We start from the raw sequence: 27,064 nt of genomic DNA on the forward strand, positions 1-27,064 counted from the left end.
CATTTCAAAGAAAAGGAAGTGATTAACTGTTAATGCTGCTGACAAGTCAAGTAAGATGAAGACTGAGAACTGACCACTGGAGGTCACTGGAGACTTGATGAATTCATTTCAGTGGAATAACCTAGGTCCAAAAGACTGACCGGGTTCAAGAAAGACTGAGAGATGACAAACTGGAAATAGCATTAGACGATTTTTTCTGAGAAGTTTACTTAAAGAATAGAAAAATGGGGTGGTCACTAAGACAAGGCAAAGAGGATTTGGGTTCAAAAGGGGTTTTCTTTATACTATTTCCACAGCAGGTAGAAGTTCAGTACATCAAACATTCAAGAGTTACTTAGTAAATCTTGTCCACAATGAACTATCCTCAAGACTAGGTTTACTGCTTGACACTAGAGGGCACAGGGCTGCAATTTTGAATCCTTCTTCCCTCCACCTCCCAAACATACGTTATCTCATCATCTTTTTCCAAGGTCATTGAAATTTTTAATAACTCTTTATCAAATAATATTGCAATAAGTGTACAATAATTAAACTATCTTTTTGTTGGATATGTCCAAACATTCTGTTATAATAGATAACCCTGCAAGGAATCTATGCATACATTTTTATCCAGAATTACTATTTTTTCTTTGGGTTACATTTTCAGATGGATCATTACTAGATTTAAGGTTAGGAACTTTTCGAACGTTCTTCATGGAGATTAATAGTTTTATCAATTTACATTCCCATATCAAGAATATGTGGGTCTCGGGAATTCCCTGGTGGTCCAGTGGTTAGGACTCGGAGCTTCCACTGCAGGGGGTATGGATGGGTTCAATCCCTGGTTGGGGAACTAAGATCCCACATGGTCAAAAAAAGAAAAAAAGAGGGGCGTCCCTGGTGGCGCAGCGGTTGAGAGTCCGCCTGCCGATGCAAGGGACATGGGTTCGTGCCCTGGTCTGGGAAGATCCCACATGCCATGGAGCGGCTGGGCCCGTGAGCCATGGCCGCTGAGCCTGCACGTCTGGAGCCTGTGCTCCACAACGGGAGAGGCCACAACAGTGAGAGGCCCGCGTACCGCAAAAAAAAAAAAAACACAAAAGAAACAAAAAAAGAATATGTGGGTCCCATTTTACCACATCCCTAATAACAGTTTCAACTTAAATTTGCTTATTACAATTTAAATGTTCTTATTTTGTTAATCATATCATCAGAGGTGTATTACCCTGCTTTAGTTTAAATTTCTTTGATTAACTGATGAGGTTAAACTGTTTTCCAAATACTTGTCAGTCACATCTTCTTTCTTTTGCGAACTGCCTATTCTTTTCTCATTTGTTTTGAAAAAAGTTATTTTCCCTATCTATCAGTCTAGTATGTTTATTAATTAAGGACAGTCACCCTTGTGATTACTGCAAGTTTTCCCTGCAGGTGTTATTTACTTTTAATTGTTTATTTTATCATATTCAAGTGAATTTTTGTTAATTATGTTAAATCTGTATTTTCCTTTGTCATTTTCCCTTTTCATAATTTGGTTTATAACTACTAAGGAGTGGCTATCAGCAGATTGAAGCAAAAGACTTGGTTTAGGAATTAAAGTTCTGTTGTAAGGAAGTTAGAAAGTTTCTTGTGCTATTAATATCTGGTTTATTATCTAGTCACCATTTAAATGAAGGTTTATAAATGTATGAGCAATACATAAGTAAGTATATAATAAAATCTGGTAAAAGCAACTAGAAAAATGGTACTTGAATCTAGAACACCTGTAATTAGGTGCTGGCTCTACCACTTACCAGCTACAAGACTTTGGACTTCTTAACCTCATTCAACTCTCATGATCTATAAATAACAGTATTTTTGAGGGCTTACTATGTGCCAAGCATGACTCTAGGAATTTTACTTTTGTCACTTATTTAAATATAACTCTATGATATTATAATTACCACTTTACACAAGAGAAAACATATAACCTAGAGAGGTTATATAACTCATCAAAATTGAAACACAATTAGTAAACAGCAGAACCAGGATTTGAATCTAGGCTTTCTGACTCCAGTGCCTCCATCCCGGCTCCTAATCACTCTATTATATGGCCTCTTTCATATTTAAAATGGGAATGATACCATTTATCTCATAGGTGTGGTGAGAGGATTAAATGAGGCAATACACATGAATGACTTTTATAGTGTAAAGTGGCAAGCATAAGGAACAGTTATTATCAAAGATTTTTGTTCTGAATAACAACAAAAATATCAGATAGATACTTTGTATGACTTAATAAAACAAAGCAAAAGAGATGATGGCAAATTCTTCAACACATATACTGGGAACTAAAATCCTTACAGTAACCTGTTAAAAGTACCATGGAGACAGCCCTTAGGCTTTTGCTTTCTGGCTGGAAAAAAAAAGTCTGTCTCAGGCTAGAAGAATATACAATTTATTCCACGAAAATGACAGCACAAAGCATGATCCCAAATCAGTTAAATATGCACGTTTAGAAGCCCCATGAAAACAAGAGACTCAGTTTGTCTTTTTCCCTCTTAGTCTAGCCACTTCTTCCTCTTCTGTGTAACACAAATACCTTGGTTTATACCCCTTACGGTGTTATGCCATACCCACTTCCTCTTTTGCTATCCAAATCCTCCAAGCTCTTCAGGGTGCATTTCAAGCCCCGACTTCAAAGTTATATCCATTAACTCATGCCTGTAGCCTTCTTTACCTGACCTCTCATTACTTCTTTTATAAAAACTACTTAGTCTCTGGTTACATTTTCTTTTGTTGAGATAAAATTCACATACCATAAAATTTACCATTTTAAAGTATATAATTCAGTGGTTTAAATTACATTCACAAGGTTGTACAACAATCACCACTATCTAATTCCAGAACATTTTTACCACTCTAAAAAGAAACCCCCATATCCATTAGCAGTCACTTTCCCATTTCCCCCTCCCCCTAGCCTTTGGGCAACCACTAATCTACTTTCTGTCTCTATGGATTTGACTATTCTAGTTATATCTATAAATGAAGTAACAGAATATGTGACCTTTTGTGTCTGACTTCTTTCACTTATAGTGTTTTTCAAGGTTCATCCATGTTGTAGCATGTACCAGTACTCCATTTCTTTTTAAGGCTGAATATTACACTATACGGCTATACCACATTTTGTTTATCCATTCAATGGATATTTGAGTTGTTTTCACTTTTTGGCTATTATGACCAATAATGTTATGAACATACTGCACAAGTTTTAATTGTGAACCTGTTTACAATTCTCTTGGGTGTATACCTAGAAGGGAATTGCTTGGGTCATATGGTAACTCTATGTTTAACTTACTGAGGAACTGCCAAACCGTTTTCTACAGTGGCTGTACCATTTTACATTCTCACCACATCCTTGTCAACAGTTGCTATCGCCCGTTTTTTGATTACAGCTATCCTAGTGGGTGTGAAATGGTATCTCACTGTGGTTTTGATTTGCATCCCTTAATGTCTCTGGTTATATTTTATTTTATGTGACATATTCCTCTAATTCATCGTCACCAAGCTTTTTCTGTAAAGGGCCAGACAGTAATGTTTTATGCTTTGAGGGCCAGGGATGGTCTATGTTACATATTCTCCTCTGGTTTTTGTTTTTTAAACAACAAAAGCAAAAGCCATTCTTAGCTTGAGGGCCAAACAAAAATGGGCCTCAGACTATAGTTTGGCAACCTCTACTCAGATTGTTTCATAATTAGCCTGGCCTTCCCTATCAATGTCAACTTCGTTGAAAGCAAGGTAAGGACTATTTTATATTCCTTCACAGTGATATGCACAGAGCCCATAAATACAAAAGCAGAGGTTTTAAAAATACTTGAACTGAACATCTTGCACAAAGAATGTCCCCAATTAAAAAAATACATATGCATCTTCCCATAGGTATTTACACAATATAAATAAAGCATGCTAGTTTTTAAAATGAGTACTAAAAGTAAAACATAATTTTTCTTTTGAAATTGGGCAGCTTGACTATGAATATCCTAAGAATCAGAGAAAAAAATTTTATAAATGCCCTTTGAATCAAAATTATATTTAGAGGCAATTAACTTTCTAGCATCAAATGTATTTTAAGGGCATACTTTTGACTCAACTACCTCTAAATCCTAAAGCTACAAATAACATTAAAGTTATACTAATATACTATGGCAGAACTTGATAGCTGTTCCTCTAACTTGATTACTGGCCAAAAAACAAACGAGCAAACAAACCAAACCAAAACAAAAGGTATATACTTCTGGCAAATGTGAAAATCTGGTAATTTCAACAATTTGAGTTTTACATTCTGGAAATTATAAGTTGATCTCAAAGAAGGAATTGATTCTACATAGAAACTCTCAGACACAGAATGAAAACTAAAGTATCAGAGAGCAGACAACTAGCTATTTATCTCTGGAAGTCACTGAACTTCTTCCAAGTACAGATTTCTCATCTTTAAAAGTAGGAGTGATTCCATCTGTCCTACCTTTTCCACAGAATTGTGATGATCAAATGAGACAAAGTTTATAAAATTTTATAAAAAGCACCCTACAAATAATATGACTCATATATCGTTAGAAGAATTCTAAGCCAAAACCAAGTTTTCACTACTAAAATAAGCATAAACAAGAGTTCTCTGGGTCTTTAGAGGTATAATAAGTACTTTTCCTAATCGTCCAAATGACATCAATGAATACTATGGTCATTCTTTTTTTTAAGTCTTTCTAAAAGAAGAATGGAAATCAGCACAAACTGGTCTTACATTCTGAATGGCACAAAGGTTAACCAAGTGCGTAAAAGCATTCAGACCAGTTCCCCAGGTCTTAGGAATTTAAGACAACATTCATTCTTTTGCATCTTTAGCTTATTCTAGCTAAAAGGAATAGTGTACTAAATATTCCTTTAAATACCAAGCTGCCTGCTAAAAATTCAATGGGAACCAAACAGTAACCTCAAAGATGAAGCCAGAATCAGCAGTAAAGTTTTGATCAGCAGAAAAGAAGGAATAATAAAGCAATGATAATATATAATATTCCATGCTAAGTACTTTATACAGACCATATCATTTGATTTTTATGACCATAAAGTAGGGCTACTATTATTATTCATATTATAGCTAAAGAAAGTGAGGCTAAGAAAAATATTTTACCAAAGCTCACAGTAATCTGCATAGTAGGGATTAGAATTCAGACAACCTGACTCTAGCGCCCACATTCTTAACCTAAAGTAAGATAAACTGTGTTTAACAGACTTCATTTTCTATAGCAAAAGCAAACCAAAAACGAAATCCAAGAAAAAGGCAAAACTTCCAAATGTGTGCTTGAACTCATTTTCTTTCCAAATCCAAGTACTCAAAATTGATAAAAAGTAGTTAATGACCAAAAGACCACATAACAAAATAAGGTGATGGGTGAAGGGTTGAGATAACATATTCTACACATACTCATTCTAACATTGGCTTCTAATTTTTTTAAGTTCAAAATTAAGACTTGTTTCAGTAGGTTTTGTCCCTCACAATGGCTGAATTCTTTTAAGAAAGCCCATTCCAAGGACTTTAAATCTGTAGTCACTGTGGTTGAAAATGCATTAGATTACTTGCTACAGAGGAGTACATTAAATATTTGAAATTCTGTTGGCAGAAATGATCACCAGGAAATATTTGTAACCCAAGTCCACCCACTGTCCATCAGCATAACCAACTAACTTTACCTCCACTTTCCCTAAGCCCATTTTTACTTCTATGTACATCACGTAAGGTCTGGTACACAATGAGGTTACATGTTTGCAGAAACCAATATATTACGACTCTCCTTGAAAATGCAATTCTGATCAAAATTTTTTTAAGTTATTAATTCTGATCAATTTTTTTAAAGTCATATCTGAATGAATTTTTTCTTTTATCTAAAGAACATAGTATGGGGGGGGGGAAACCCCAAATCTTGCACCTGACATCAGTATGTTGAAGGGCAATGATGAAGGGTCACAAACATGGAAACATTTAAGGATATTAAAAGAGTTGCCAAAGAAATAACATTTAATAAAATAAAATTACAAAAAAAAAATGTAGGGGTATGGGAACAATCTTTAAATTGTCAAAAAAAGAAATATTCCCATTATATATGATAAAATTTCTAAGCAACCACATACACAAAATACCACAAGAGAAATTATATCACAGCTGAACAGTGATTTTGCTATATATACCTGAAAATATAATGATTATACAGCAATTTCTATGTAGAATTAGTTCTAGACACCTAGTATACCAGCAATTTTCACTGAACAATAGAATTCTCAATACAGTACAGACTAAAAGACTAATAATGTTGTCTACAATATCCATACACATGCACATTGATAAGGAGAAATTTCTCAGTATCTAGACCTATCTTAATCCTTTGTCATATATGAAAGTGTCAGAACATATACAAGTTGTGAAATTTGAAAAATGCTACATACAAATAAATGACGAAATCACCAACTCCTAACACTGTGTTTGAGTCTAATACTTTTGGACTCACATGATTCTCAAGGGTCTTCAAAAATGAATTACTACAATCTTTTGTTGGTATAGTATAATAAAAAAAACAATTTAAATAACTTCATATTAGTTAAAAGATAACAATCAATAAGAAATAAGTATTAAAATTCTCTCCACAAGCATATAAAGGGCTAACTTTGAGGCCTATCTCTGGACTAAGCTTGTTACCTGGGAGAAAGTATTTACAGTCAAATCAAAAACTACCTGAATACGGAGACACCTTAAGTATTACTAAAGCCTTGAGGGGCAGGGTTCAAAGGGAGACACTACAATTAAATATCTATAATTAAATTTTCCAGAAGTTACAATCTTAGATCTAGAGCCCTGTTTCTAACAATGCCTTTCACTGGCTGGAAGCGAATAATTTAAATATTAGCCTGAATCAATCTGTAAGGCACACCAAGCAGAGCAAACCTCAAACTTACCTCACTATCTAGATTGATACAGAAAAAACCAATACTACAATGGTCGCTAATGCCACAAATACCTATTATGTTTATCTGCTAAAAATGAGACAATGAAAGATAAAGGAAGATAAAGCCAGTTCCCAAATTTAACAAGAAAAAAATACTATAATCCCATTTCTCAAAGTGTTGGCTTGATTAACTTATCAATTATATAGGCTGTAGGTAACAAAAACTGTTGGAAAAAGCCAAACACTTTTCAAAAAAGCAAACTGGTTCTGTGTTGAGAAGATGCTCCACTCTAAGGGATGCATTCATTTTTTAATTCTATAAGTCTACATTTGCTGAAATTTATTTACAAATTAGGCACCAAGTTAAAAAAAAAAAAAGGAAATATCATGGAGAACTTAAAAGACAGAGACACATGCTGTCTTTCCAAATTAGAAAAAACCACCTCTAGCTCTAACTGGCAGAGCTCCCCTACTAAGTAGGCAGAAGTATACTAGTGGATACAAACAGACAAAAATGAAAAAGTCTGCCAAGTTAATGTTATGAGAGGAAAGAGAAAGAGTAGAAAAAATCTGGTCATTTACTAGGGTTCTGTCAAAACTAGGTGGTGGAGCATACAAAAGGAAACAGAGAGGCTGACTTTTACAAGAATATCTTACTATTAGCACACAAAAATGGAGCAAAAACTATTGTGCAGTCCAAATACGACTCATGAAAAAAGCTACTCATCATTAAGAATTATTGGTAACTGTCTAAATAAATATCCTTTTTTTCAATACCTGGCCTGGTATAATCATACGTGCGTGTGCATGTGTGTGTGTGTGCATGTATGTGTGTGCATGTGTGTGTGTGTGTGTGTTTTGAGGAAACCCCCACAGCATTTTTTCCACTTCACTGAAACTTCTGACACTGTGATCCCTTTGTCATCTCACACACTATCATCTTTCCTTCCCTCCTAAACCTGGATTCCAAGAGTGATCATCAGTGTAACTTAATAGCAGCTAAGCACAGACTTTGAACCTAAGTTCCTGGGTTTGAAGTCCAGCTCTGACACTTGCACTGTCATATCAGGAATAGTCGCTAAGCACAGACTTTGAACCTGTGAACACTGTCATATCAGGCAATGTCTTAACCTCTCTGTGCCTCAGTTTCATCACGGGGAAAACAGTGCCTACTTCACAGGGTTATTCTGAGTAAATGAGTTAGCATCTTTAAAGCAAACTTATAACTGAGCCTAGTACAGAGTAAGGACTCTAGAAGTGTTTGCTCTTTATCATCATCACCATTTTTGTCTGAGTTATTCTTTGCCCAGCACCCTCTGTGTCATGTATTCCTCTTTCCCCCCAAATCAGCCGGTAACATCAACCATGAATGAATCTTAAAATCTCTCTTCATTGCTGGAGAAAATACCATCATGTAAGTGATGTCACTACTACAAATTTCTGATATGAAATCTCACCTGGGCCCTCAGTACCGCATATCAATCCTTTTACCAATCTCTGCTCTACTTCCTCTCTCATTCCCTCCCCTCACTGATAAACTTACCAAGTCCAGTCACTATCATCTTTTCCCCTCAAGTCCCACTCAGTGGATAAAGTTGTCCCTCCTCACATTTAAGGTTATTTTTGCATGTCTAGTATCCCTTCCTCCTCTTTTTGGTTATCCTGACACTCTGTGGGGAAATAACCTGTTTCCCGCACAGTAGTTTTGGTGGGAACGTCAATCAAAGTATTCCACCCCCCATTAGGCAAGGGAGATTTCGTACCAAGGGATGTCGAGGGATGCCAATTAGGCTGAATTTCTTATGATGCTGAATCTTGAGCACAATGATGTGAATATGGAAAATGGTTAGAGCTGATTCATTCTGACTGTGGTACACTACTAAAGATACTGTTGTTCACTGCTGCTACCTAGGTCCTGATCCCTGCAAACTGTCCTGGTTCTTCTTGGGGTTTCCTGAGGCCTGCATACTTTTTTCTTATGTAAATTCTGTTATTCAACATCCATCATATAAATATCTTTTTTTCTGCTTAAATTAACCATTTCAGCCATTTGTTCATCCTTTTATTGGAAAAGTATTTATTGAACTATGTGATGGTTAGCTGTATGTGTCAACCTGGTTAGGCTACAGTAGCCAGTTATTCAAACAAACACTAATCTAGGTGCTGCTGTGAAGGTATTATGTAACTGTTGTTAACATCAAGTAAAGGAGATTACTAATAATGTGAGGAGGCCTCCTTTAACCAACTGAAAGCCCATAAGGGCAAAAATGAGGTTTCACTAAAGAAGAAATTCCGTCGTGAGAATTTCTGCCAAAGCTTCCAGCTGGTCTGCCCTATAGATTTGGACTTGCCAGCCCCCACAACCATAGACACCAGTTCCTTGAAATAAACCTCTTTATTTTTACACACACACACAAAATGTATGTGTATATGTATAATGCGTGTGTGCGCACGCACACGTTGTAATCCTACTGGTCTGTTTCTCTGGAGAAACCTGACTAATACAAACATCTGCTGTATACTGGTGCTGAGAACAAGACAAAGTCTGTTTCTGTTGCTTGCAACCAAAGAAAGCCCAGTACAGTTATATATGTCACTGTTTGAGAAAGAGAGTCCACAAAGATTTCACTGTTTGACACATGCGCTAATAGCTTAAGATCAAAGCTGTGAGTAGAATTTTTAAATTCTAAACCTACTGGCAATAAAACTAATTTTCTAGATTCCTCCAAAGTACAGGGAAATTAAAGAATGATGGCATCCTTAAGAAAGAAAGGGTGTCTAAAACAGCTGTCAGAATGTTCAGGTTCCTTTACTCTAGTTCAGGGATCAGGAAACTATGACCCATAGGCCAAATCCAGTCCACTGCCTGTTTTTGTGTGGCCTATAAACTAAGAATGTTTTTCAAATTCTTAAATAATTTTTTTTAAATCAAAAGAAAAACAGTACTTTGTGATATGTGAAAATTATATGAAATTCAAATTTCAGTGCTCATAAATAAAGTGGACACAGCCATGCACATCTGTTTACATATGGTCTATGGCTGATTTTGCCCTACAACAGTAGAACTGAATATTGCAACACAGACAACATGACCCTAAAAACCTAAAGTATTTATCATCTGTCTCTTTAGAGAAAAGTTTGCTGACCCCAATCTAGTTTATCAAAGAAAAGCATTAACCTATCTTCAGGAGGAATGGGTAACAAAAGGGAGGAAATGTTAGAAAGGAGGATACAAGAAAAGGAATAAATTAATTGTAGCTATTATTCTTTTGAATCCTCACCATGTATGTACAAAACACTGTTTGGAGCACTTTACACATATTAATATTTTTAATCCTTACAACATTCTTATGAGGTGGAGACCATTATCTTGATTTTATAGATGAGGCAGAGAGGCTAAAACAAACCTGCCCAAGTGCAACAGACATAAATTACAGAACCAGGATTACAACCCAGGCTGTTTGCCTCTAGCATCTGTGTGGTTAACCACAACTGCTTTATCACTCATCTTCTTGTCTATCTAATCTGCACAGCATTAATGATGTTGATTTTCCTTAAAGTATTACAAACTTTGTAGATGAACAAACAATGGAATAAATGAAGAAGTTTGTGGCAGTGGATTCCTCAGAGAACTTGAGGGATGACAAAGACCTATGCCTATCTTCCTGCTTGAAGACAGGAAACTCAGGAAGATGCCCCACTGGATTCAATCAGTGCCTCCCCCAAACCATACTTGAACTCAGAAGCTCAGGCAAGCTTCAATATGAAGGCTAAGATAAAGCATGTTCTCCTTCCACATGTCTTGCCTCATCATGATCAATTAAATAAGAATCTGGATGGTGGAGCTGTGATGTGGATATTTCTTAAAACTCCTCAGTTAATTCTAATATACAGCCAATCCTGGGTTGAGACCTACCACAGTATATTTCTCTCCTTTCAAGGAGAGTGTGATGAAAAGAAAAGAATACAGGTGAGGGGAGGGGCAAAGGTAGAGATGGGGAAACTTGACAAACTTATCTTCCAAGAATGGAATTTTCATTTAGTACCACAGCATGCTAGTAAAGTGCATTTCTAGTCTTCATGTCTCAACTCTACATCTAAAAACTTAAAAAAAAAAAGCAGGTATAAAAACAAAACTAAATATTTTTACATATACATGTTTACACAAGAAATTTCTGTAAGATACATAGCGAATGACAACTATTATTTTTGCCTTATCTGTATTTTTTACTCAATCTGTATTTTTGTCACATGTATTTCTTTTTATAATGTATTACTTGTTTAATTAAAAATAATTTTTTAAAAACAGTATGGCTAAAAGGATGTTCAAGGATTACTTTAATTATACTTTGAATACCAAAATAATTACGTAAAAAGCTAGTAAAAATTACTTGATACCTTCCTAGAAAGCAGTTTACTTTTTGTCAGAGCGCAAGACATAAAATCTCCCCAACCTTTATGTGCAGCAGAGATGTATATTCTAACAAATCTATTAAAGAATCTTTTCTACCAGATGACTATTACTAACTGAAGTTTTACTGGTACTAATCTATCAAAATACTTAAACATGAGGGGAAATATTTTAAATAATAAAAAATAAAATGGAAATATTTCAAAGTTTTACAAACACAAATGTCTATTATACATTCTAATTTTTATAATCATTTATAATGATCTCACATTATGTTTAGCTAAAATCAAATATCCTCCTTATATGGACAATTCATTTAAATGAATCTGAAGTTTTTAATATGGCTTCAGGCTTCAGAAAAGAAAGTAGGCAATGGGGGTGGTTAAGACAGTATCCAAGCAATCACACAGGCTCGGGCAAATGTGTAAAGTCATAGTGAGTTAATGCTCAAGCATGGCTTGTCATTTGCTTGCTACTGTGAGTCTGAGTAAAAGATTCAGCTTCGTGTACATTAACAAAGTGTTTAAGTTAAAGTTTGCACCAAAGAATAAAATCTCAAACCTGGTTAAACGGTAAGCCTCAAGAGACAAAAATCACATTTGAGATGTCAATTTTTTAAACATAACTCGCAAGAAAGACCATACCACAAGGGAAGATGGTTGGTTTTTCACTTGGCTAGATGAAGAACCATGACCCAAAGCAATGTGAGCCTCTGTAATGAGCCTAAGCTAGCTGTGGTAACAACTCAACTCCAAGAGAGTCTACTCGTAGAAAACAGTCCTATCCGAATTGCCTAGGTACTGAATATCATTTATTCTATTTATTATGATTAGTTTTTAATCTGGGTGAACACAGTACTCTCAGGAGAGATTTTTCATTACAAAGGTAAATTAAGTCTTCCAGAACACTAAGAGCATTTGAAAGTCTCACTCAAAAGTGTGTCTTAAGGAGTTCCCTGGCGATCCAGTGGTTAGACCCCACGCTTTCACTGCCAAGGGCACGGGTTCAATCCCTGGTCCAGGAACTAAGATCTCACAAGCCATGCGCTACAGCCAAAAACAAATAAATAAATACATAAATAAAATTAAAAACAAAAGTGTCTTAAGAAAAAAGTTAGGTCATAGATAGAATCATAGTAAGTAGGGTCAGAATAAACATTTAAAGATTTTAGTAATGGTGTGAGCAGTTAAGTTTAAATTTAAAGGAGAAACTGTCTCAGACAAAAATTAGTGCCTTAAAAAAAAAGCCTAGGGGCTTCCCTGGTGGTGCAGTGGTTGAGAGTCCGCCTGCCGATGCAGGGGACACGGGTTTGTGCCCTGGTCCAGGAGGATCCCACATGCCGCGGAGTGGCTGGGCCCGTGAGCCATGGCCGCTGAACCTGTGCATCCGGAGCCTGTGCTCCGCAACGGGAGAGGCCACAGCAGTGAGAGGCCCACGTACCGCAAAAGAAAAAAAAAAAAGCCTAAAAACACTTCTACTTTGAAAACCAAAGCATAGGGGCTTCCCTGGTGGCACAGTGGTTAAGAATCTGCCTGCCAATGCAGGGGACACGGGTTCAAGCCCTGGTACGGAAAGATCTCACATGCTGCGGAGCAACTAAGCCCGTGCACCACAACTACTGAGCCTGCGTGCCACAACTACTGAAGCCTGCATGTCTAGAGCCCATGCTCCACAACGAGAAGCCATCGCAATGAGAAGCCCACGCGCCACAAGGAAGAGTAGCCCCCACCTGCCGCAACTAAAGAAAGCCCGCGCGCAGCAACAAAGACCCAACGCAGCCAAAAATAAATAAATAAAATAAATTTATTTAAAATAGAAAACCAAAGCATAATTCTTCTGCAACGTTTAATAGATCTATTCTCATATATTTTGAACTTTATGAACTCTAAACCTCAGAAAAATGTATGAATAACTCTGAAGACAATAATATAAAGGAACTCTGTAAAAATAAGCAGAAAAAACATGAGATATCTAAAATAAGTACATTACCAAAAATGTACAAAGAGAGAGAGAATATATCTCCTTTTAAAAGGAATAAAAGTTAGATAGCAAAGAGTATATATTCAAGATACTTCAATCAAAAAACCAAAGATTAAAAGGCATACTGGACAGAAATGTTGTGGTTCCAAGTATTTCCATAGAACTCACAGCTCAACAACTTGTTTGTCTACTTTGCAACTCAGAGGTACTTTTAGAGTTCTGAATTACTGCCAGGCACTAAAAGTTCTCAAGCCTAAAAATGTCAATCCTCAAAAATTTGTATTATTCCAATCTAGTTAAAATACATATATCAATACTTGTGTCTTAAAAAAACAAAGAAACAAAATCTAGCCAAACTTAAACTGTAACTTGTAATCTGAAAAATATACAAAAGCACATCTGCCTACTTAACAGAACTTTTTATATTTCCAGATATAAAAGTACAACACTAAAGTACAGTAATGAAAATCTAGTACCAATATCAGAGCAGGCATGTAAAGGAATGAAAAAGAAGTGAAAGCCTAAAAAGAGACTCAAGCATATAATGCAATTTCAATTCTTAAATGACCTGGCAATTCCACCATAAATGGGAATTTATGATACAGAAAAACACAAGCAAACAAAGATGTATGCCAAAAACAAAAAGAAAAAAAACCCAGGAAACAAAAGGCCCTCCAATAAAAGAATGGATAAATGTACCTCAGTTCAGTAGAACACTGCTAAAAAGAAATGGGTTAAATTACATATAGTGATATGAAAAGACGACCAAAATGCCTTGGGCAAAAAAGCAATTTGCCATAGTTAAAGTTCAGTCTATTATTCTTTTTTAAAAGATAGATAGGGACTTCCCTGGTGGTCTAGTGTTGGGACTCTATGCTTCCAATGCAGGGGGCGCGGGTTCAATCCCTGGTGGGGGAACTAGGATCCCAAACATGGTATGGTGCAGCCAAAAATAAATACATCTTTAAAAATAAAATAAATTAAAAAAAACCATAGATACAGGTTTATAAAACTACTTATGTTAGAATATACACAGGAAAACGCTGGACAAATATTCACATTAATAGTGGTTGTCCTTGGGGAAAAGGACTTTCAATAATTTATACATATCGAAATATTAAGATATACAGAATAAAATAATTCTGCTTCTTGGAATTCATCCTAAGGAAATAATTTAGAATGCCTGGAAAAATTCAACTACAATGATATTCATAGCAGAGCTTTTATAATAAAAAATCGAGGGACTTCCCTGGTGGCACAGTGGTTAAGACTGCGCTCCAGATGCAGGGGGCCCAGGTTCGATTCCTGGCCAGGGAACTAGATCCCACATGCCGCAACTAAGGAGCCCATGTGCCACAACTAAGGAGCCCTCGAGCCTTAACTAAGGAGCCCACCTGTCGCAACTAAGACCTGGTGCAACCAAAAAAAAAAAAAAAAATTGAAAACTATAGGGAATAATTTTTAAAAGTGACTGCAAATTCACATAACAGAATACACCTATTGATATTATTTATCCATTAGATATAATATAAAATATATTCATTTTCACAATATTTTTTTTAAAGGGGGCATGAACTATTATGCATCCAATCTCATTTTCTGAAGGAAAATAGATATGCATTGAAAACCACTGGGCAAGAAGTATACCAAAATGTTAACAGACTGGGAGGTAAAACTAAGAGTGATTTTTCTTTTAGCTTATTGTATTCATTCTCAACAGGGGCAATATTGCTCCTAAGGAGGTAAAAAAAATCTTAACTCTTTTAGTGTACAAAGCACAGATTAATGTACAATAAATAAACAAATATACACGATAATACCTGTGGTATTAAAATTTCATTGGGGGACGATTAGAAAAATATATATATAAAGACTGGAGTGAGGGGAGCAAGTGATAATAATAAAAAGGCTGAGAAACACTGCCTCATTGGTACTCTCATTGGTATTACTTGGGTCTGAATAAGTAATATATGCACATTGAACTACTTAAAGTTAAGACATAACATTAATTTTCATTATTAAATATAAAGTTTATTCCTATAGTCCTAAGGCTTTAAAAATACAATACAGATTTAAAAAAAAATAATACTAAAATGAAAACATAGAGTAAGAAATTGAAAAAGTACTGCGTCAGAATTATCTGGGATCCACTGGCAGAGTTAACTACAGATTCCTTGGTCCTACTGCAGATAATAAAATCAACATATCTATGGATGGGATTAGTAGCTTTTATTAAATGAGGCACACTTATATCATCATACCACTCCATGGAAATATGAAATCCAGACAGATATATATTTTAATCTGGTCTAAGAAATTTTTTAAATTATGTACTTAAGTGATAAAAATAAAAATAACCTAAAAGCCCGGAAATCTAGGAATTCCTGCTAACCTCCTCCCTTTCCTTTAAGGAACCTGGAGATTCAAATTTCTTCACAAACTATCAAACACACCCTATTATCCATTATTTCTACTGGGTACAAGGCACTGTGAAGAATATAAAAGAAATAAGCAAAATTCATAAATTTTGCCACTAAAATAAACTCACTTCAGTTATATCTGCAAAATCCAGTATTAACTACTGGCCTTCTCAAGGCATCATTCACGAAGAAACACAAGTTTTCATCCCATGATGAAAATTAAACAAGTAGGGAAGAAAAGTCACTGTTAGGTAATAATAACTGGGATGCTGTCAGCTACATTCAATTTGCTAGTTAATAAACGTGTTTGTCATGTCAGCCTTGAAATATGCAAGATTCAAAATTCTGCCTATCCCAAATTACAAACCTCCCATGTTAAAGACTCTGGGTTTAAAATGTTAAACCACAAATGCCAAGATTTACTGTGTACATAAATAATGAATCTACCTAAGTGTACAGGTAGTAGTCCCACTTAACTAAAAGAGAATACACTGGGTTAGTCAAAATGGATACAAAGGATTAAGACGTTGCTTCAGTTCCTAGTGATCTTCTCCAGTTTCTTATAGACATCGATGCCAACTTTTGGTGGTAGTAATAATAGTGGCAGCAGTGATATTTAAGTTCTTTTTGTACGCCAGGCATACTTATTCAATCCTCAAACATGTCTTTTTCCATTTTACAGATGAAAACAACTGGGAAATAAAGAGGTGAAGTAACAGCTGGTAGATACTATATACAAACTTTCATAGTGTTTTGCTTGCTGACCACAAATACAGTATCAAATAACCAAATATTCAATGTGAGATTTGGCATATCATTATATAAATACATTTATATCTTGTAATTAAACAATTATCTATAAAACAGTATACAAATGAATGTAACTGAGGCAAACCTGAGTTAGAAGAATCAGAAGTTTTCCAAGTCATCATATCAATAGTACACTTTTCCCATTTCTCTCACTTGCTACACCAAGAAAACGAACTTAATTTTGCTTGTTTTTGTTTTAAAGTACAGATTTTGTCATTATATATAATTCCATCTCAGGAATGCATTTGTTTAATTCATCTGTAAAGCCTTTAACTCATTTTATCCCCAAAGAATCTTCATCTGTAAAAGCTTTATTAAATTTAATTTCATATTCTATAATGAACTCATCTTAGAACCTTCATTTTCTAATTATAATATATATATGAACAGTGTATAAAATTCAGAAAAAAGTTTAAATTTAAAAAGGAAAATAAAAATCACCTGTAATCTCAACTTCACGATAACAACTTTGATCCTACTGATGTTTCCTTCTTGCCTATATTCTACATACGAATAGAAACTTGTAAAAAATAAGAATTGAAATCATACTATATAAACATTGTTAATCAACTTTTTCTCTCTTAACAATAGAGCATTTCTTTAAATGGTGCAGACAAAAGCGATTACATGATTGATTTTCTACAAAACATTTTGGCTTACAGGACTAAAAAAATAGTTTCTTATACTGTGAAAATTAACCACAAGGTGGAGAGAGGATGGTTGGTCCTTCATATAGAGCCATCTCTCTTTTGCAAGTATTTGAATGCTTTAAAAAAAAAATCATTGAAAAATTTTACTGATTAAATAGGCATTCTCTTTGTACTACTAAAAAACTTCACATGTCCATCTTCAGCACATCAACACACAGAAGACATTAAATACATGGTTATGGAAATGTTATAGCTGCAAAAGATCAAAAATGTGACAATTCACTATAGACACAAGCTCAACCCAGTACCGTTGAACCTAAGCAGGGCCAGTTTGGAACACCACAAAGCAATGATTCTTTATACCCAGTATTAAGGCCTACTGCTTACATACACACACAAGCAGATAGCACTGAGTGGTGACACAATCTCAAGCTTGTTCTATTGATGACAGTAGTACAAGTCTAAAGCATAATGGAAATAAGAGAATGACTACATCACCTAAAACCCTCCTACCCATAGTTTCAACTGTACTTGAGTTATAATGCTGTCATATTTTAAAGTAAAAATTATGACATTTGACTACTAGTGAGAAGTTACCAAACATTTATTTAAAATTCAAAAGAATGTCTTACAATGGAGTTTGTCCCAAGTGTGAAACTCAATATTCAAAAGGCACAGGAACTTTTTTTTAAGTTCCAGACTTATCATCTGGATGTAAAAGACACAACATCAAAATAACCTAATATCTGAAGATTTAAACAAATAAAGGTGGGTCTGAAGACATTAAGATTCACCTTCCAACTGACTTGCCCATGGTTTTTCTTAAATTAATCTAATATTCTTAAATAATTAAATTTATAAAAGTGTCACTTACATCAACTTTTAGATATACACATCAACAGGGCAAATTGATACTTGTACTTTATATGCAAAACAATTTTCTGAAGCATGAAAATCTCATGTCAGGGGGTTACATATGTCATTACTAAACTGATTATATGATTAGAATAAAGAGCAGCAGCATACAACAGTTGAGCAGTTGAAAGCTGTCATACAGAAATCTAGCCCCCAAAACCCCAAAAAACAAAAAAAGCACTTTGAGGATACCAAGAACCAAATATCACCTGAAGTTATCTTTTATAGACCCATCATATTATAACCTTAGTCTCAGACAGCTAGAGACAAATTTAAAAACATGTTCCTTCTTCACAAAAACAACACTCTTCATTCTGTCTAGGTTTATTGTACTTTGAACACAAATCAACAAGACAGATCCCATCCTTCATGAAGTAGTGATACTGCCACAAATGATGAGATTCATCATATCCTGTCAGAAGGTCCCTGTAGGCCACCATATCTAACCTAAAGTGTTCTTTCTACTCTTCAATGTTATTTATCTCCTTTTAGCCCTCATTTCATCAATTTCATTTCTCTTTTGGTGAAGATAAGTTTCTTTTCACAGTCTAGCATAGCAACTTCCCGTGTCATCCATTTCCTTATGGTAAATCCTGTATTATAATCCCTTCCCTTTTGCAACCTTCCACTAAAAGTTTCTTTCAATCTCTCGATTATCTGCATCTATTTTCATCTCTTAGGTATCCATTCATATTAAGTATTCATTTAAAAGTACTCTAAACTTAATTTATTAAGATATTAATTCATTTGGGGCCTTCCCTAGTGGTGCAGTGGTTAAGAATCTGCCTGCCAATGCAGGTAACACTGGTTCGAGCCCTGGTCCGGGAAGATCCCACATGCCGCAGAGCAACTAAGCCCGTGCGCCACAACTACTGAGCCTGTGCTCTAGAGCCTGCAAGCCACAACTACTGAAGCCCTCGCGCCACAACTACTGAAGCCCGTGTGCCTAGAGCCCGTACTCCGCAACAAGAGAAGCCACCGCAATGAGAAGCCTGCACACTGCAATGAAGAGTAGTCCCCACTCGCCACAACTAGAGAAAGCCCGCGTGCAACAACAAAGACCCAACTCAGCCAAAAAAAAAATATAATAAATAAATTTATATATAAAAAAGATGTTAATTCATTTGAAGGATTAGAAACTATAAATATGAAGTTTAGAGAGATCTCATACTGCTATTCTGCCTGAGTATTAACATCAGTCGAGGAAAAAAAAATCCCCATTATGTATGTTTTTAACCCTACTAACCATTAAATGCCCCGGAATTATCAGTTCATATTTCTGAACAATAAATCACACACTACGGTGTACTAATAGAAGACAGAAATAAACACCCCCCCCACTGAAACAGTTAGAGATTACGTGGACAACTAATGTTGGCTGCATAAACATTTTGATTACTGTTGTTCCGCCACCTTACTTCAAAAATCTACAGTAAATTTTTAAACAATTATGAACAATTTAAGAGATAGAAGCAGAACCAAAAGAAGATGATATCTCGAATGTGAATGCAAGGGTCTAAAGCAGATTTCTTTTAAAGCTGAAAACATTAGGGACTACTCAGGTAGTTAAAATCTTAGTGAAAATTATACTTTCTGAGTTTCTGGTCTTTATTTCCCTCCTTAGAATTTTTACTGTGTGATTTATTTTAAGTAATTTAAGCTACATGGGGGGAGGAATTTTGCAGAGAAAAAAGATAGGTGAAGTCAATTATTTCTGAAGAGTTTTTGAGACTCATCTAATAGAAGAAAAAGGGTGTGCTGCACTGAAGAAAAGATTAGAGGGATAGAGGCAGTCTTCCGTCATTCACCTACTCATTCATTCATTCGCTCATTCATTCATTCATGTTTGCATGCAAGCAAAACACAAATATTTACTGATCATTTATTTTGTGCTTTGTACTGCAGCAGTCCTTTCCTCTAAAAGTTTGCAGTCAGCATTAACCTCTACAATTAAGAGTCTGTGGACTTCCCTGGTGGTGCAGTGGTTAAGAATCCGCCTGCCAACGCGGGGGACACGGGTTCAAGCCCTCGTCCGGAAGATCCCACACGCCGCAGAGCAACTAAGCCCGTGCGCCACAACTACCAGACCCGTGCACCACAACTACTGAAGCCCGTGCACTCTAGGGCCTGCGTGCCACTACTACTGAGCCTGTGTGTTGCAACTACTGAAGCCCGAGCACCTAGAGCCCATGCTCTGCAACAAGAGAAGCCACCGCAATGAGAAGCCCGCGCACCACAACAAAGAGTAGCTCCTGCTCCTCACAACGAGAGAAAGCCCATGAGCAGCAACGAAGACCCAGCACAGCCAAAAATAAAAGAAAAAAAGACTTAATAAAAAAAGTTTGTGAATTTTCATAAATTATATAATTACCTTGGGTTTCATCATCTACAAAAAATGAACTATACCTATTTCACAGATTTGCTGTGCAGATGAAATGTGATGTAAGGGTTTTACCTTCCCCCCCAAAAATACTAGTTCCTTTTCCCCTGTAAGTCCCTCTAGAGATTGGGACATTTATCTGTGGTTCTCAACCTAACTATGAAAAATCCTTTATTCTCCACAGATTCCATGTCTTTAAAGACTTTTGTGTATCAAATGCACTCACATTTTATTAATCAGTTATAATGGCTAATTAGAACTCTCAAATTGTCAGACATAAAAACTAATGAAACTCAATGCTGGGTTTCTGAGGTGTAAGCACAATGTTTTATTTCATTAACAGCCTGCAAATCACCACAATGTAGGATAATGATAATGTGGTAATTAGCCTCAAAGATTTGAGTCAATATAATTATTGGTCAAAGCAAATATACATAATATTTCACCTGTATAAATCTATTGAGAGCAAACATACAATTTTCATTAGGCTCTTTGCAATACTAAAAAGAATTCACTCTTATTTCTGCAGACCCCTGGAAAAACATAATTTATGTACCATAAATTGGTGATTTTCTATGTCTGGAAAAACTACTGGTTACCCTACAGATTTGTTTTAAGCCAGTATCATTAGTAACACCATCTTCAAATTCAAAAGTTACACATATTTATCCATAAAGGTAGGTAGTGATATCCTGCGTCTTCCCTTTGTATTTATAAGAACAAAATCCAAACCCTTCACCATAGACTTCTGTGATCTGTCCCTTGCTAACTTCATCTACCAGTCTCCCCTCAGCTTACCACAACGGCCTTCTCAATCATGACTAGCTGCTTCCCAGTTTAGGGCTTTTGCACCAACTGGCCCTCTTGTCTGGTTCACTCTTCTTGCAGATTGTCACATGTCTGGCTTTTTGTCATTCAGGTGTCAGATTAATATCATCAGGAAATTTTTCCTCAACACTCATTCTAAACCCTTCCATCACTATCATTTCTTCCTGTTACAGCTTCTTCATAGCATTTGTGACCTCTGAAATTATCTGTTCCCTTATTTGTTTGTTTACTGTTTCTCTCCACAATCACCAAACCCCACAGGTATAAAGAACTCCAGAGAGCAGTCTATTCACTGCCCTATCTTCAGTTCCTAAAATAGCACCAGGTAACCAATAATCACTCAATAAATATTTGTTGGCTAACTAGCCAAACTGCTTAAGATTATTTTGGGGAAGGACTGATTTCTTAGTCAAGAACTTACATTTAGCATTCAAAATTGCTTATTCAAAAGGAGTAAGAAAAAATGTTCTTTCAATGAAAAAAGAGTAAGAAAAATGTACACAATAATCTATTCAACCAATGGGCTTTATTTTCTTTTATTTCAATCTTTTGGGATAGAAAAATATGGAAGTCTACTCATGTTTCACATACCTCATATGTCGCCTCATGTAAAAATTGAATAAATTTTCTTTTTTTAATTTTAGCTTTATTGAGGTCTAACTGACATTTAAAATTGTGAATTTTCTTATAATAGTATACCATGAGCTGCTAGCCACTCAATCTAATAACTTATTTTTGCTGCCAAGAAGCAAGTAGGCTTCGAAGAATGTAAGAAGTACAGACTGGGAAGGCTATATCTGACATCATAGTGACAGTGCCAGCATGGCCCAAATCAGGGAAGATTCTGTTCTCAGCTATGCTTGGGGAGAAGGAGGGAAGGGTTAAGAGTCATCAGTCCTAGGGAATGAATTGTAGTTCTGATTTCTGTTGATCAACAGGAATATCTTCAAATCAATTCAAATAGACTTAACTGGAATCTCATAGTTTGAGACATTAAATCTCTGTTTTGAATATCTGAGGTCTCTAGTAAATGAAATAACACTCAGTTGACCAGATTTGGCTTTTGCAGTTTCACATTAAAAAAACAGTGTTTGTAAAAAAAAATAACACATATACAGTCCTCAATACTATGTGCTACATTTGCTTATTAATTTAAAATATTTTCAAGGATACTCTTAAAGGGGAGGGATGTGAATAAAATTAATAATAAAGACTTTATTTCTGAGTTTAGAAAATATTTGAAAACTAAAAGAAACCTTAAGAAAGGTATAAAACTCAATGGTTTAAAAAATGCAAACACCTTACATGTGTCACAAAGCTGTATTTATTTTTTAAAAATTGGGGGTTGCTTCTTTTTTCAACTGGTAACATAAAAGGAAGACAGCAAGCAGATAATTCACAGCTCATGTGAGTTTACTTATCAGTCAAAAAGAAATATTAATATAAATCTTTAGGCTAACTTGCTTACATATTATTCAGCCAAGTGGAAAGTACAATTAGCGTGGAGCTAGAACCAGTACCAGAATGACTAAGAATGGCATTTGCTAACTCATTTTATTTTAACTTAAGAAATTAAGAGAGAAGTACTGAAAGTGATATTTTTTCTAAAGAGCACATCCTCAGTTTCCTATTTTTTATTGCTCCATATTTTACTGCCTTCAACATGCTAAGCTGCTTAACAAGAAGTCTATACTGCACTTTTCATCACTTCTGCTCACAAAACTGATGTTTCTAAAGTCCAGTTGCATTCACAAAAGCTGGAAAAACCACACAGAGAAGAATTTCACCTTATAGTGAAGTATTTTAAGATAATACCTTCAGAAATACAATGTCTAAAAGTGAGATTCCCTGTTAGCTAAGAACTCAAAATGTTAGATAAGTAAATTTCTACAGGAGACTATACATTTGTCAATGAAATAGCATAAACATATGATTTTTATTGATGAAAAACAGGAATCTTTTACCCTTCAATTTTTTTAAAAAAGGTAGCAACAACCAAAGTGTACACACTGAGTCTTATCTTCTCTCAGAGGTTACCTAATTCCATGTAACCTATTCAATAGAATCAGACTCTTTCTTTTGAACTTCATCTCCAAACTGGGTATACTTGAAGATCCAGAGATCTTCACAACAGTGACTCCTAGCAACTCCCCCCAAAACCTTCCCTCTTGTTTTCCGTTAAACCCTCAGATCTTGCCTTACCTATGTGTTTAAACCAGTCTCCTTATCTTCAGTCTCTTTCTTCCTCAATTCATTCTGTACTCTGTAGCTAGATTCATCTTCCAAAAGATGAATGCTCTGATCGGATCATTTTCCTCATATCAAAACTTCTTGTGCTCCCACATAAAGCCTATACTTCTCAACCTAGCATTCAATGGCTTCCAAAGTCTAGTCCCAATCAATCTCTATGCCCTTATTGCCATTATTTTCTAACTATACAAGCCTAGGCTTCTGTCAAATCAATCTCCTGTCCTCCAACTTGTCCTGAACTTTCTATCTTGGCTCATGCCACTCCTACCACAAAGAATGTCTACCACTCCCTTCCAGCTGCCACTGCTCAAGGCCCCTTTGCATCTCTGCATTTATTTATGTAAATAAGGACACACGAAAGATATGTCCTGCCCCACCCTACAAAACTGGCCCAAAACTTCCAAACCCAACAACTGCCAGCTTTTATTAAACGCCTACTATGTGCTCAGTAGTCTTAAACAGTATTTCTAATCCTCTCAACAATCCTATAAAGTAGGTATTATTATTTATTCTCCTATTAAAGATGAGAAACCCAAAGCTCAGAAACATCAAATTATATATTTAGTAGGTTACCTTAAATTGTACACTCAGTAAGTTGCCTCAAATGATATACTTAGTAAGTGGGAAAGCAAGGATTTGAACACAGGCTGCTTAACTCTACAGCCATTGCTCTAAACACTAAGTTGTGTGGTTTTTTTTAAGTCTGAATCATGTGACTATCCCTCTCATCTATCTGAAACAATTTAGTTTTACATTATAGTTCTACTTATTACATACTATAAAATAAGCTTTCTCATGTTTGTTATTTTAGTAAAGAGAGAAGACTAAAATGCTATTTCTTTCCAATATAAGAACAATACTCAACTTGCAATGTCAAGGAATATCTTTTTTGTTACAAAGATTACTTTTACCTAAAATATTTTCAAAGAAAATCATTCCAACCAACTTTTTCAAAGACGACTGCAAATTAATAATCATACACGCTGATGGTTTTACAGATTATTAATAATATGAGGATTTTGTGATTACCACCCAAGAATTGTAACAGATATCTATCAAATTGGCAAAGATTGTAAAAACTGACCTACTCAATGCCATTGAAGGTGCAGTGAGACACACACTCTTATACACAGGGTAACCACCCTCTGATCCAGTTATCCCACTTCTGGGAATCTACCCTAAAGGAAGAAAAAAAAAAACAGAGATGCAATCAAAGATAAATGTACAAAAATGTTTGCCCCAGTGTTATCTAAAATAGTAGTATTATAAAGATCAACCTAAGGGTCCCACACTAGGAGAACAATACCCTGTTCAGAGAAAAAAGTAGGAGCGAAACTGTATGTATAGAAATATAATTCCAATTTTTTAAAAAATTAAAAGAATCTGTACATGTGAGGAAAGAACTAGAAAAATGTACATTAAAATGTTAGTAGAAATTATCTCTGGGCGATAGGTTTATGAGTAATCTTCAATTTCCTCTTTACATTTATGTTCTTTTCAAAAATTTGCCACAATGCAGCATGAATTAGTTTAAACAAGAAAAAAATGTTCAAACAGTTATAACCCCTGAAAATGGTCCTGAACCTAACAAGGGCATATTTCTTGTACTAGAAACTACACTTCCTACTGCAAAGAAAACATCAAATTTGTTTTGTTTCCAGCTTCTATTAGGCTCAGGGGTACTTTCAGATTGTGTAAAGAATGTCATCCAAAACTCAGTAGTACTCATGAAACTGCACAAGGCTCACTATCTAAAAGTCAGCCAATACTCCAATAGAAAGCACCACAGTTAAACGAACTGTTTTACCGTATGCCTGTTGAGAATAATAAATGTCCAATTAATCCTAACTCAAAACATGCAAAATGGAAAAACCAGAAAAAGTATTCTCATTTTGCAAATTAACTAAATATACCGTTGTTGCCTTATAAGCACATCACAGGTCTGGGAGGAACTTGAAAATAAAGCTGGCAAGCTACCAACAACATTCACTAAAAACGGACACAAATGCATTTTCTCTATATGCACGTTTCTGTTCTATTGGATAGTTAACTTTAGTGGCACAGGTTGATTTTAATCAGTGTAGAAAAAATATTAAGCTGTTCTTCAAAAGAAAAAAAAATCCAAAACTTCTCACATTAAACATAGAATTAAAACTGTTAGCTGAACCGGGAAAAAACTTCCCTACAATGTGGCATATATGCGGAAAAGCAATTTGGAAAAAAAAAAAAAAAGGAAAGAAAAGACCTTTGACGGAAGTAAAATAGGTGGTTGAGCAAGCAATTCTTATTTTACTGCACTTTAACCAATGGGAAACTGGTTTGCTCTAATTTTTTTCTTCATTTTTTTTCTTGTTTAAAACATTTTTTTCTTGTTTAAACTAATTCATGTTCCATTGTGGCAAATTTTGAAAAGAACATAAATGTAAAGAAGAAGTTGAAGATTACCCATAAACCTATCACCCCAGAGATAATTTCTACTAAAAAGCTGTTAGAAAATAAGACCACAGAAATAGTTGTTCAGAAACTAAGAGAGAATTAAAATATCACATAGTTTTTACTTACAAAATGAGTATCATTCTATTTTTACTCAACCATGAAAATACAACATTTATTTAAAAGACATATGTCAGGTTCTGGGAAACAAAATAAATTACTAGACTATATATATAGACTATATACTTAGAGTAGAAACTACAGACTCACATCTCAGTTTCTGTCAAACTGCCAAATACTGGGTCACCCAAACTTCTGTTCAATGACTGAATCTGAAATCTAATAATCAAGTTATGCAATATTTTCACAGCTAGAGTTTAAAAGGTAGTTCAGGGGGCTTCCCTGGTGGCACAGTGGTTAAGAATCCGCCTGCCAATGCAGGGGACATGGGTTCGAGCCCTTGTCCGGGAAGATCCCACATGCCACAGAGCAACTAAGCCCATGCGCCACAACTACTGAGCCTGCGCTCTAGAGGCCGCGAGCCACAACTGCTGAGCCCGCATGCCACAAGTACTGAAGCCCGGGCGCCTAGAGCCTGTGCTCCACAACAAGAGAAGCCACCGCAATGAGAAGACCACGCACTGCAACGAAGAGCAGCCCCCGCTCACCGCAACTAGAAAAATCTCATCCATAGCAACAAAGACCTGACGCAGCCAAAATTAAATAAATAAAATAAAGAAATGCATTAAAAATAAATAAATAAATAAAAGGTAGTTCAGGGGGCTTCCCTGGTGGCACAGTGGTTAAGAATCCACCTGCCAATGCAGGGGACATGGGTTCGAGCCCTTGTCCGGGAAGATCCCACATGCCACGGAGCAACTAAGTCCGTGCGCCACAACTACTGAGCCTGCGCTCTAGAGCCCATGAGCCACAACTACTGAGCCCGCATGCCACAGCTACTGAAGCCCCCGCGCCTAGAGCCTGTGCTCCGCAACAAGAGAAGCCACCGCAATGAGAAGCCCGCGCACCGCAACGAAGAG

At 35.6% G+C, this 27,064-nt stretch overlaps 1 protein-coding gene across 2 annotated transcripts in view; it reads right to left on the reverse strand.

Annotated features, from left to right (window-relative positions):
• RAP1A (RAP1A, member of RAS oncogene family) overlaps nt 1-27,064 on the reverse strand; it is a 77,448-nt gene that overhangs the window by 44,121 nt on the left and 6,263 nt on the right. The window contains exon 2 of one of the 2 annotated variants that reach the window (XM_082649408.1): nt 24,676-24,769. The exons of the other annotated variant lie outside the window; for it this stretch is intronic. The gene's annotated coding sequence lies outside the window, so the exon portion shown is untranslated. The remainder of the gene's footprint in view (nt 1-24,675; nt 24,770-27,064) is intronic. 2 annotated transcript variants of the gene reach the window in all.

This window comes from Grampus griseus (assembly GCF_964374135.1).
Source record: "Grampus griseus genome assembly, chromosome: 1".
NCBI lineage: Eukaryota > Metazoa > Chordata > Mammalia > Artiodactyla > Delphinidae > Grampus > Grampus griseus.